A 10,853-nucleotide genomic window follows, 5' to 3' on the forward strand; every position below is an offset into this window, starting at 1 on the left:
GCAAGATATCAAATTTTGTCATGGCGCCATGGAAACGCCCTTTAACAAAAACTCAAGATCTCCAAAAGTTTACATTGCACAGGCATTTAGATTAGACTGACCACAAAATATATGTTAATCTCAAAAAAATAATAGGAGTAGTTTGTCGCAGCGTAAAACATGTCACTTCCTGTTGCCAATAGGTGGCGCTATGACTATAACTGAATGTGGGCATGTAGATCTGTTAAGGGCAGAAGTTTTATCTAACATGTGAAGTTTGGGGCAGATTGGACATTGTATGTCTGAGTTACAGCAACTTCCTTTTTCATGGCGAAACATCGAAATTTGTCAGGCCACCATGGACACGCCCTTTAACGAAATCTAAAGATCTTCGCAATTTAACATCGCAAAGGGCTTAAGATTACACTGACCAGGTTTGGTGTTGATCTGAATAAATCTCTAGGAGGAGTTCGTTAAAGTACAACCCCTGAAAATGGCAAAAACAACGCCAGTTTTGCAGAGAAAATTCTAAATAACCGACTTCCTGTTGAGATTCGGATTTCGTACCAAGAGACTTTTTTGTAGGTATTGGTGTGTTACATGTGTATACCGATTTTTGTACATGTACGTGAAACATAGCTCGAGGCGCACTCTGTTGAAAGTGTATAGGTGGCGCTATCGAGCCATTTTGCCACACCTGATGGAATTTTGGCCTTCAGATGTGTTCAGGCCAGGACTCTTATCACACATGTGAAGTTTGGGGAAGATCGGACATTTTATGCCTGAGTTATAACATCTTTTATTCCCATGGCGAGACATCGAACTTCGTGACAGCGCCATGGACACGCCTTTTAACAAAAACTCAAGATCTTCACAACTTAACATCGCACAGGCCTTTAGATTAGACTGACCACAAAAAATACATTGATGTCATAAAATTTCTAGGAGTAGTTCATTGCAGTGTAAAATATGTCACTTCCTGTTGCCAATAGGTGGCGCTATGACTATAACTGAATATGGGCATGTCAATCTGTTCAGGTCAGGAGTCTCATCAAACATGTGAAGTTTGGGGCAGATTGGTCATTGTATGTCTGAGTTATAGCAACTTCCTGTTTCATGGCGAATCATCGAAATTCGTCAGGCCACCACGGACACGCCCATTAATGAAAACTCAAAAGCTTCGCAATTTAACATCGCAAAGGCCTTCAGATTAGGCATACCAAATTTGGTGTTGATCTGAATGAATCTCTAGGAGGAGTTCGTTAAAATACAACGCATGGAAATGACAAAAATGACACAAAATTTGCTCATAATATTAGTAATAACCGACTTCCTGTTGGGTTTCGGATTTTGCTCCAAGATACTTTTTTGTAGGTATTGGAGAGTTACATGTGTATACCGATTTTCATACATGTACATGAAACGTAGCTCGAGGCGCACACCGTTGAACGTGTATAGGTGGCGCTGTTGAGCCATTTTGCCACACCCACTTCTGAAACCCATATCAGACGTAAATTTTCGCCAGTTCTGAGGTGTGTGCAAAGTTTCATGACTTTTCGAGCAGGTTTAGGCCCTCAAAAATGCGATTCATTTTGGAGAATAATAATAATAATAATAATAATAATAATAATAATAATAATAAACGGAGCAATTCCAAGAGGGTCCTCACACCATCGGTGCTCGGGCCCTAATAATAATAAACGGAGCAATTCCAAGAGGGTCCTCACACCATCGGTGCTCGGGCCCTAATAATAATAATAATAATAATAATAATAATAATAATAAACGGAGCAATTCCAATAGGGTCCTCACACCATCGGTGCTCGGGCCCTAATAATAATAATTAAAGCTGCAAGCAGCGATGAACGGGCCCTCGCACCCAGGCTCACCGCCAGCGAGTGGTTTTAGTAAATAGGTGAATGGTGAGAAAGATGCGTTTAAACTCATAAATATATGTAGAATATATCAATGTTTATTCCATATATGTGCCAATCTTTGTGTTGCCAGCAGGTGGTGCTATCATTATAATTGAATATTGTCCTTCAGATGTGTTCAGGGCAGGACTCTTATCGAACATGTGAAGTTTGGGGAAGATTGAACATTTTATGCCTGAGTTACAACAACTTCTCTTGCTGTGGCGAGACATCAAATTTTGTCATGTCGTTATGGACATGCCCTTTAACAAAAACTCAAGATCTCCACAATTTAACATTGCACAGGCCTTTAGATTAGACTGTCCACAAAATATACATTAATGTCAAAAGATTTCTAGGAGTAGTTTATTGCAGAGTAAAACATGTCACTTCCTGTTGCCAGCAGGTGGCGCTATGACTGTAACTGAATATGGGCATGTAGATCTGTTATGGGCAGAAGTCTTATCCAACATGTGAAGTTTGGGGCAGATTGGACATTGTATGTCTGAGTTACAGCAACTTCCTTTTTCATGGCGAAACATCGAAATTTGTCAGGCCGCCATGGACACGCCCTTTAACTAAACCTTAAGATCTTCACAAATTAACATCGCAAAGGCCTTTAGATTCAACTGACAAAGTTTGGTGTTGATCTGAGTAAATCTCTAGGAGGAGTTCGTTAAAGTACAACCCCTGAAAATGGCAAAAACAACGCCAATTTTGCATAGAAAATTCTAAATAACCGACTTCCTGTTGGGATTCAGATTGCGTACGAAGAGACTTTTTTTTGTAGGTATTGGTGTGTTACATGTGTGTACCAATTTTTGTACATGTACGTGAAACATAGCTCGAGGCGCACTCCGTTGAATGCGTATAGGTGGCGCTATTGAGCCATTTTGCCAGACCCGATGGAATATTGGCCTTCAGATGTGTTCAGGCCAGGACTCTTATCACACATTTGAAGTTTGGGGAAGATCGGACATTTTATGCCTGAGTTATAACATCTTTTATTCCCATGGCGAGACATCGAACTTCATCACGGCGCCATGGACACGCCCTTAAATGAAAACTCAAGATCTTCACAATTTAACATCGCAAAGGCCTTTAGATTAGGCATACCAAATTTGGTGTTGATCTGAATTAATCTCTAGGAGGAGTTTGTTAAAATATAACGCATGGAAATGGCAAAAATGACAAAAAATTTGCTCATAAAATAAAAAATATCTGACTTCCTGTTGGGTTTACAGTTTTGCTCCAAGACTCTTTTTTGTAGGTCTTGGTGTCTTACATGTGTGTACCGATTTTCATACATGTGCATGAAACGTAGCTCGAGGCGCACACTGCTGAACATGTATAGGTGGCGCTATCGAGTCATTTTGCCACGCCCACTTCTGAAACCCATATCAGACGTAAATTTTGTGTGCAAATTTCCTGACATTTTGAGTATGTTTAGGCCTTCAAAATGCGATTCATTGGGGAGAAGAATAATAATAAAAATTAAAGCTGCAAGCAGCGATGAACGGGCCCTCGCACCCGGGCTCAACACCACCCGGTGCCCATAGGAGGAACCGTGAACGTTGGGCCATATGCTTATAAAACAGTAAATATTTTTGGCACATTTCCTGCTGCCAACAGGTGGCATTATGATTATAACTCAATATCGCCATGTAAATGTCTTTAGGCCAGGACTCTTACCAAACAAGCAAAGTTTCAGGCAGATCAGACATCTCATGTTTAAGTATGAAATAAGTCATTAATGTTGCCAGCAGGCGGCGCTATACTTATAATTGAATATTGGACTTTAGTTGTGTTGAGGCCAGGACTCTTATAAAACATGTGAAGTTTGGGTCAGATTGGGAATTGTATGCATGAGTTACAACAACTTCCTGTTTCATAGTATTAATAGCATCCTTTGGCACATAGTAAGTGTTATTAGAATGTTTGAAAATATTTGTAGCATGATTAGCACACAATGGCAAATTTTATTGTATTGCAAATAGTGCATAAAATTGTTAAACATGACACTTCCTATTGCCAGCAGGTGGCGCTATGACTATAACTGAATACGGGCATGCTGATGTGTTCAGTACGGGACTCTTGTCAAACGTGTGAAGTTTGGGGCAGATCGGATGTTGCTAGCTTGAGTTACAACAACTTCCTTATTCAATGCCATAGTTGCATGCTTTAACACTTAACTAAGTGTTGCTAGCATGTTTCGTTATGTTTGTAGCATGTTGCCAGCCTATTTAACCCTTTTTGACACTTTTTAAATTTATTCTTAGGAGTTCATAACAGTGTTAACCTTGTCACTTCCTGTTACCAGAAGGTGGCGCTATGACTATAACTGAATTTGGTCATGGGTGTTTGTTCAGAACAGAACACCTATCACACGTGTGAAGTTTGGGGAAGATCGGACATTGCTTGCCTGAGTTACAGCAACTTCCTTTTTCACTACATTAGTAGCGTGCTTTAGCACTTAGCTAAGTGTTGCTAGCGTGTATTAGTATGTATCAAGCATGTTGCCAGCCTATTTACCACTTTTGACACTTTTTAATTTGTTCCTAGGAGTCCATAACAGTGTTAACCATGTCACTTCCTGTTACCAGCAGGTGGCACTATGACTATAACTGAATTTGGTCATGGGTGTTTGTCTGGAACAGAACACCTAACACACGTGTGAAGTTTGGGGAAGATTGGACATTGCTTGCCTGAGTTACATCAACTTCCTTTTTCACTACATTATTAGCATGCTTTAGTACTTAGCGAAGTGTTGCTAGCATGTATTAGTATGTATCTAGTATGTTGCCAGCCTATTTAACACTTGTTTACACTTTTTAATATGTTCCTAGGAGTCTGTAACAGTGTTAACCATGTCACTTCCTTTTACCAGCAGGTGGCGCTATGACTATAACTGAATTTTTTCATGGGTGTTTTATTCAGGACAGATAACCTATCACGTGTGAAGTTTGGGGAAGATCGGACATTGCTTGCGTTAGTTACAGCAAATTCCTTTTTCACTGACTTAGTAGAATGCTTTAACACTTAGCTAAGTGTTGCTAGCATGTTTTATTATGCTTCTAGCATGTTGCCAGCCTATTTAACACTTATTGACACTTTTTAATTTGTTCCTAGGAGTCATTAACATTGTTAACCTTGTCACTTCCTGTTACCAGCAGGTGGTGCTATGACTATAACTGAATTTGCTCATGGGTGTTTGTTCAGAGCAGAACACCTATCACACGTGTGAAGTTTGGGGAATATCTGACATTGCTTGCCTTAGTTACAGCAACTTTCTTTTTCACTACATTATTAGCATGCTTTAACACTTAGCTAATGTTGATAGCATGTATTAGTATGTTTCTAGCATGCTGCCAGCCTATTTAACACTTGTTTACACTTTTTAATATGTTCCTAGGAGTCCATAACATTGTTAACCTTGTCACTTCCTGTTACCAGCAGGTGGCGCTATGACTATAACTGAATTTGGTCATGGGTGTTTGTTCAGAGCAGAACACCTATCACACATGTGAAGTTTGGGGAAGATCGGACATTGCTTGCCTTTTTAACAGCAACTTCCTTTTCCCCTGCCTTAGTAGAATGCTTTAACACTTAGCTAAGTGTTGCTAGCATGTATTAGTATGTATCTAGCATGCTGCCAGCCTATTTAACACTTTTTGACACTTTTTAATTTGTTCCTAGGAGTCCATAACAGTGTTAACCTTGTCACTTCCTGTTACCAGCAGGTGGCACTATGACTATAACTGAATTTGGTCATGTGTGTTTGTTCAGAACAGAACACCTATCACATGTGTGAAGTTTGGGGAAGATCGGACATTGCTTGCCTTAGTTACAGCAACTTGCTTTTTCACTACATTAGTAGTGTGCTTTAGCACTTAGCTAAGTGTTGCTAGCATGTATTAGTATGTATCTAGTATGTTGCCAGCCTATTTAAAACTTGTTGATGCTTTTTAATATGTTCCTAGGAGTCCATAACAGTGTTAACCTTGTCACTTCCTGTTACCAGTAGGTGGCGCTATGACTATAACTGAATTTGATCATGGGTGTTTGTTCAGGACAGAACACCTATCACATGTGTGAAGTTTGGGGAAGATCGGACATTGCATGCCTGAGTTACAACAACTTCCTGTTTCATGGCGAATTTTGTCAGGCCGCCAGGGACACACCCCTTGACGAAAACTCAAAACCTTCGCAATTTAACATCACAAAGGTCTTGTGATGACCCTCACCCAATTTTAAGATAATCCGATTAAAACTGTAGGAGGAGTTTGTCAAAGTACGAGGCATGGAAATGGCAAAAACTGCACAATAATCATACAGGAAATTCAAAATAACTTACTTCCTGTTGGGTTTTGGATTTTGAACCAAGATACTTTTTTGTAGGTAATGGTGTGTTACATGTGTGTACCGATTTCCATGAATGTATGTGAAACACAGCTCGAGGCGCACTCCATTGAAATTTAACAGGTGGCGCTATCGAGCCATTTTGCCACACCCACTTCTGAAACCTATATCAGATGTAAATTTTCGCCAGTCCTGATGCGTGTGCAAAGTTTTGTGAGTTTTGGAGCATGTTTAGGCCCTCAAAAATGCACTTCATTACGTAGAAGAAGAAGAAGAAGCAGAAGAAGAAATGGAGCAATTCCAATAGGGTCCTCGCACAGGACACAGGAGTGAGCTCTGGGGCTGGAGCCAACACTGGAGCGAGCACTGGGGCTGGAGCCAATACTGGAGCGAACACTGGGGCTGGAGCCGACACTGGAGCAAACTGGGCTTCAGCTTTGAGCTCAATGGGACATAGGGAGCTTCTTCTGGGCATAACAGGGGATTGGGAGTTTTTTTCTGGGCATAACAGGGGATCAGGAGCCTCTTTTGGGCATAACAGAAGACCTGGAGTCCATCCTGGTCTAAACTGGGGATCAGGAGCCTCTTATGGGCATAACAGGAGATTGGGAGACCATTTTGGGCTTAAATGGGGATCGGGAGCCCGCTTATATTGCTAATCTATTCACACACATTACCACTGCTGTACTCACTGTTACTTGTTTTAATGGCGGATGAATGTCTACCTTTGATTGCAGGTGGGGACGAGACCGTGGGGAAGCAGATTCGCGACCTGCCTTCGAGATCTCCATCCGGAACCGCTTCGCTCCCCTCCACGAGACAGGACGCAACGCTGTGATCATCGGAGATTCCATCGTCCGACACGTCCGGTGCTCGTGTACTTGATGTTTCTGCGCAGTTACCCACGATCCTGAAGGCCGACAAGAACCCCAGAGCGGTCGTGCTTCACGCTGGGGTTAACGACACCACGCTGCGGCAGACGGAGACGCTGAAGAGGGACATCAGCAGCCTGATCGAAACGGTTTGCAGCACGACGCCCGCGGCGACGATCATCATGTCAGGACCACTGCCCACGTATCGACAAGGACACGAAAGGTTCAGTAGACTTTTTGCTTTAAATGAATGGTTGTTGTCATGGTGTAAAGAACAGAAACTGCTATTTGTTAATAACTGGAATCTTTTCTGGGAGCGTCCTAGGCTGTTTCGCGCTGATGGAATACACCCCAGCAGAATCGGAGCGGGGGCTGCTTTCTGACAACAACTACAGGACACTTCGCTCCATGTGACTAGTAAGTCAGTTCTCAAATAACCAATATGATGAGTTTTGTTCCACCCGCTTAAATGTTAAAAGTACTTGCACTGTAAAAACTATTAAGACTGTGTCTGTTCCCCGAATAGTGAGGTCAAAATATAAATATAATGTAGGATCTAGAAAAAATCGTATCGTAATTAAACCAGAAAAATGTAAAGTAAATGAACAAAAACAATTTTTAAAGTTTGGGCTCATAAATATTAGATCGCTCACACCCAAAGCAGTTATTGTAAATGAAATGATCACAGATAATAGTTTTGATGTACTCTGCTTGACTGAAACCTGGCTAAAACCAAATGATTATTTTGGTCTGAATGAGTCTACTCCACCAAACTACTGTTATAAGCATGAGCCCCGTCAGACTGGTCGTGGCAGAGGTGTTGCAACAATATATAGTGATATTCTCAATGTCACCCAGAAAACAGGATACAGGTTTAACTCTTTTGAAATACTTCTGCTAAATGTTACACTGTCAGACATGCAAAAGAAATCTAATGTATCTCTTGCTCTGGCTACTTTGTATAGACCACCAGGGCTATATACAGAATTCCTAAAATAATTTGCAGATTTCCTCTCAGACCTTCTAGTTACAATTGATAAGGCGCTAATCATGGGAGATTTTAATATTCACATTGATAATACAAATGATACATTAGGACTTGCGTTTACTGACCTAATAAACTCTTTTGGAGTCAAGTAAAATGTCACCGGGCCCACTCATCGTTTTAATCATACACTAGATTTAATTATATCTCATGGAATCGATCTTACTGCTATAGATATTTTATCTCAAAGTGATGATATTACAGACCATTTCCTTGTATCGTGCATGCTGCATATAACTGATATTAACTATATGTCTCAGCGTTATCATCTGGGCAGAACTATTGTTCCAGCCACCAAAGAAAGATTCGCAAACAACCTGCCTGATCTATCTCAACTGCTATTTGAACCCCAAAATACACATGAATTAGACGAAATGACTGACAACATGGGCACTATTTTAAAAACGTACTGTGCCATGGTATAACAGTAAAACTCACTCTCTCAAGAAAGAAACGCGTAGTCTTGAACGCAAATGGAGAAAAACTAATTTGGAAGTTTTTAGAATTGCATGGAAAAACAGTATGTCCAGCTATAGACAGGCTCTAAAAACTGCTAGGGCAGAGCATATACACAAACTCATAGAAAATAACCAAAACAATCCAAGGTGTTTATTTAGCACAGTGGCTAAATTAACAAATTACCAGATGCCACCTGATTCAAATATTCCACCAACGTTAAATAGTAATGACTTTATGAATTTCTTCACTGATAAAATAGATAACATTAGAAATAGAATAGCGAATGTAGATTCTACAGCGTCTAACACTTCAGTTTCATCCATCGCACCCAAAGATAAACTGCAGTGCTTTACAACCATAGGACAGGAAGAGCTAAATAAACTTATCACTGTATCTAAACCAACAACATGTTTATTAGATCCTGTACCCACTAAATTACAGAAAGAGTTGTTACCTGTAGCCGAAGAACCGCTTCTCAATATCATTAACTCATCGTTATCTTTAGGTCACGTCCCAAAACCATTCAAGCTGGCGGTTATCAAGCCTCTTATTAAGAAACCAAAACTAGATCCTATTGTACTGGCAAATTATAGGCCTATTTCAAATCTTCCATTTATGTCAAAAATTTTAGAAAAAGTTTTATCTGCTTAATTGAGCACCTTCCTGCATAAAAAATGATCTGTATGAAGAATTTCAGTCAGGTTTCAGGCCCCACCATAGCACAGAAACTGCACTTGTTAAAATTACAAATGACCTGCTCCTTGCGTCAGATCAAGGCTGCATCTCATTTCTAGTCTTACTTGATCTCAGTGTTGCGTTCGACACCATAGATCATGACATACTAGATTACAAAACTATACAGGTATTCAAGGGCAGGCTCTAAGATGGTTTAGATCCTACCTGTCCGATCGCTACCATTTTGTTTACTTAAATGGGGTGTCATCTCATGTATCATCAGTAAAATATGGAGTGCCACAAGGATCCGTCCTAGGTCCCCTTCTATTTTCAATATACATGTTGCCCCTTGGTAATATTATTAGAAAATACGGAATTAGCTTCCACTGTTATGCTGATGATACTCAGCTATATATCTCAACGAGACCAGATGCAACTTCTCAATTATCCAGAGATGTATAAAGTACTAGAGAACCATACTTGAGTAAAAGTACAAGTGCTCTATCAAAAAAGTGACTTGAGTAGAAGTAGAAGTGCTCTTTAAGCACCACACTTAAGTAGAAGTAGTAAAGTATTCAAAAATTTTTGTACTTAAGTATTGCAAGTAGTCTATTTTAAAATTTACTACTCAAGTACTGAAAGTAAAAGTAGAAGTATTGTGTTATGTAACTATTAAAGAAAGTAACGTTAGTCAAAAGTTTGAACATATTGTTTTTACTATTTCAAATGATTAACCTAAAGGACAATCACAATTCCTTTGACTGTAACTTCTTGTAAACAAAAAAATGGTTACTAGGGTTAGTTAGCCCAATTTGCAAAATGATGTCATTAATAACTTACCCTCATGTTGTTTCAAACCCCTAAGACATCAGAGGGTCATTTAGAATTTTTTGAAGCATCGAAAATACATTTTGGTCCAAAAATAGCAAAAACTAGACTTTATTCAGCATTGTCTTCTCTTCCGTGTCTGTTGTAAGACAGTTAAAAACAAAGCAGTTTGTGATATCTAGTTCGCGAACCAATCATTCGATGTAACCGGATCTTTTTGAAACAGTCCACCAAATCAAATTGAATCGTTTTAAAGAGTTCGCGTCTCCAATACGCATTAATCCACAGATGAATTAAGATGTTAACTTGTTTAATGTGTCTGACACTCCCTCTGAGTTAAAACAAACCAATATCCCGGAGTAATTCATTGACTCAAACAGTACACTGACTGAACTGATGTGAAGAGAGAACTGAAGATGAACACCGAGCCGAGCCAGATAATGACTCGTTCACGAGTCAAGAACCGTTTCTGTCAGACGCGTCCGATTCGTGAACCGAGGAGCTGATGATACTGCGCATGTGTGATTTAGCATGAAGCAAACCGACACAGAGCGTCTGGAACCGAACTGATTCTTTTGGTGATTGATTCTGAACTGATTCTGTGTTAATGTTATGAGCCCAGGTGCAGTCAACGCCAATGACGCCATTGCATCGAGCGCAAAAGAATCGGTGAACTGTTTTCTTCAACTGGTTTATTGAATCGAACTGTCAGAAAGAACTAAC

This window comes from Carassius gibelio, chromosome B15 (assembly GCF_023724105.1).
Source record: "Carassius gibelio isolate Cgi1373 ecotype wild population from Czech Republic chromosome B15, carGib1.2-hapl.c, whole genome shotgun sequence".
NCBI lineage: Eukaryota > Metazoa > Chordata > Actinopteri > Cypriniformes > Cyprinidae > Carassius > Carassius gibelio.